Here is a 2045-nt window from a genome sequence, read left to right on the forward strand (position 1 = left end):
TTGGTATCCCATAAGTAATGGATGATCCGTGGACTGAATACACTTAACAAGAGAAAAACTCCAGTCACCACTGCACCCTATGGTTTCTCCTTTCTTGTTTTGTTTCGGTCGAATGACTGGATATGACATGTGAGGGGAGGAGCTATATAGCAGCTCTGCTTTGGGTGATCCTTTTGCAACTTCCTGTTGGGAAGGGAATATATCCCATAAGTAATGGATGATCCGTGGACTGAATACACTACAAGAGAAATAAATTTATCAGGTAAGCATAAATTATGTTTTTTTGGGGGGTTTTTTGGGTGTATTTTTTTAATTAGGGTTTTTTGATTTTTATGGGCGAAAAAAGGGCTGAATGCCCTTTTAAGGGCAATGCCCATATAAATACCCCTTTATGGGTAGCTTAGGTTTTTTTGTTTTAGACTTAGGTTTTTTATTTTGGGGGGTTAGTTGGGTGGGGGGTTTACTTTTAGGGGGGACTTTGTAATTATTTTAGGTAAAAGAGCTGTTTATAAATTAGGGCAATACCCTACAAAATGCCCTTTTAAAGGGCTATTGGTAGTTTATTCATAGGTTAGGGGGTGTTTTTATTTTGGGTTGGCTTTTTTGTTTTTATTGGGCTATTAGATTAGGTTTAATTTTTATTATTTTGGATAATTTCGTTTATTTTTTGTAATCTTAGATTTTTTTTATTTTTCGTAATGTTAGTTTTTTTTTTTAGTAATGTTAGATTTTTCTCTTGCAAGGTGTATCCAGTCCACGGATTCATCCTTTACTTGTGGGATATTCTCATTCCCTACAGGAAGTAGCAAAGAGAGCACACAGCAAAGCTGTCCATATAGCTCCCCCTCTAGCTCCACCCCCCAGTCATTCTCTTTGCTGGCTCTAAGCACTAGGGTCTCTCTCGGGAGTGTAAAGTGAATGTGGTGTTAGAATTGTAGTTTTACTATCTTCAATCAAAAGTTTGTTATTTTAAATGATACCGGTTTGTACTATTTACTCTCTAGCAGAAAAGTGATGAAGATTTCTGCTGAGAGGAATATGATTTTAGCATGTTGTAACTAAAATCCACTGCTGTTCCCACACAGGACTGAGGAGTTACAGAAAACTTCAGTTGGGGGGAACAGTTTGCAGGGTGATCTGCAATAAGGTATGTTCAGTCATTTATTTCTAGACAAGACTGAGATAATGCTAGAAGAGACTGACAATATCCCCATGAGGGGAGGGTAAGCTTTGTTCAAAGACTTAGTAAGGAATTGAATGCTTACATAATAGGGCTAATATACTGGTTGACACTTATTCAGGGCAATCGATTGTTTGGCTAAGGAAAAATCGTTTTGCAAGACACTTTGAAAGCCCTTTTGGGTTTTTTCTGGGGTTATTACCACATGGCTGTTTTTTAGTCACTTAGGAGTGATTTACTAGGCCTCACAGCTCCAGAGTAGAGTGGGAGGGGCCTAATTTCGCGCCTCAGATGCGCACTTAGAATTGCAGATAAGTTCATGCTGTTTCACATGGAGGGTCCTGCTGATGTTTGAGGGCCTAAAAGAAGCTATATTCCCCCAAATCTGATCCCTAAGGGAAGGTAGGGCCACAGCAAGGCTGTGACAAGGTGCTTTAGTGATTTAACCAGGTGTTGGCTTTAGGCTGCTCCGGTTTGGGAATTAAGGGGTTAATCGTTTTGAAACTTGGGGTGCAATCTTATTAAGGCTTTAGCTACATACTGTAGATTACATACTGAAAGATTGCTGCATTGTTCACCGTTTTGTAAAATTGTGTGCCCTTTTTATCTCTTAAAGGCACAGTAACGTTTTTTTCAAATTGTGTTTTTTAATTGATTAAAGTGATTCCAAGCCTGTTTGTGTACTCTACTAGTCTGTTAAACATGTCTGACACTAAGGAAGATCCTTGTTCAATGTGTTTAGAAGCCTAGGTGGAACCCCCTCTCAGAATGTGTCCCACTTGTACTGATATGTCTATACACTTTAAAGATCATATTGTTGCATTTAAGAATGTGGCCCAAGATGATTCTCAGACTGAAGGTAACG

The sequence above is a fragment of the Bombina bombina genome, chromosome 2 (assembly GCF_027579735.1).
Source record: "Bombina bombina isolate aBomBom1 chromosome 2, aBomBom1.pri, whole genome shotgun sequence".
In the NCBI taxonomy this organism is placed as follows: domain Eukaryota; kingdom Metazoa; phylum Chordata; class Amphibia; order Anura; family Bombinatoridae; genus Bombina; species Bombina bombina.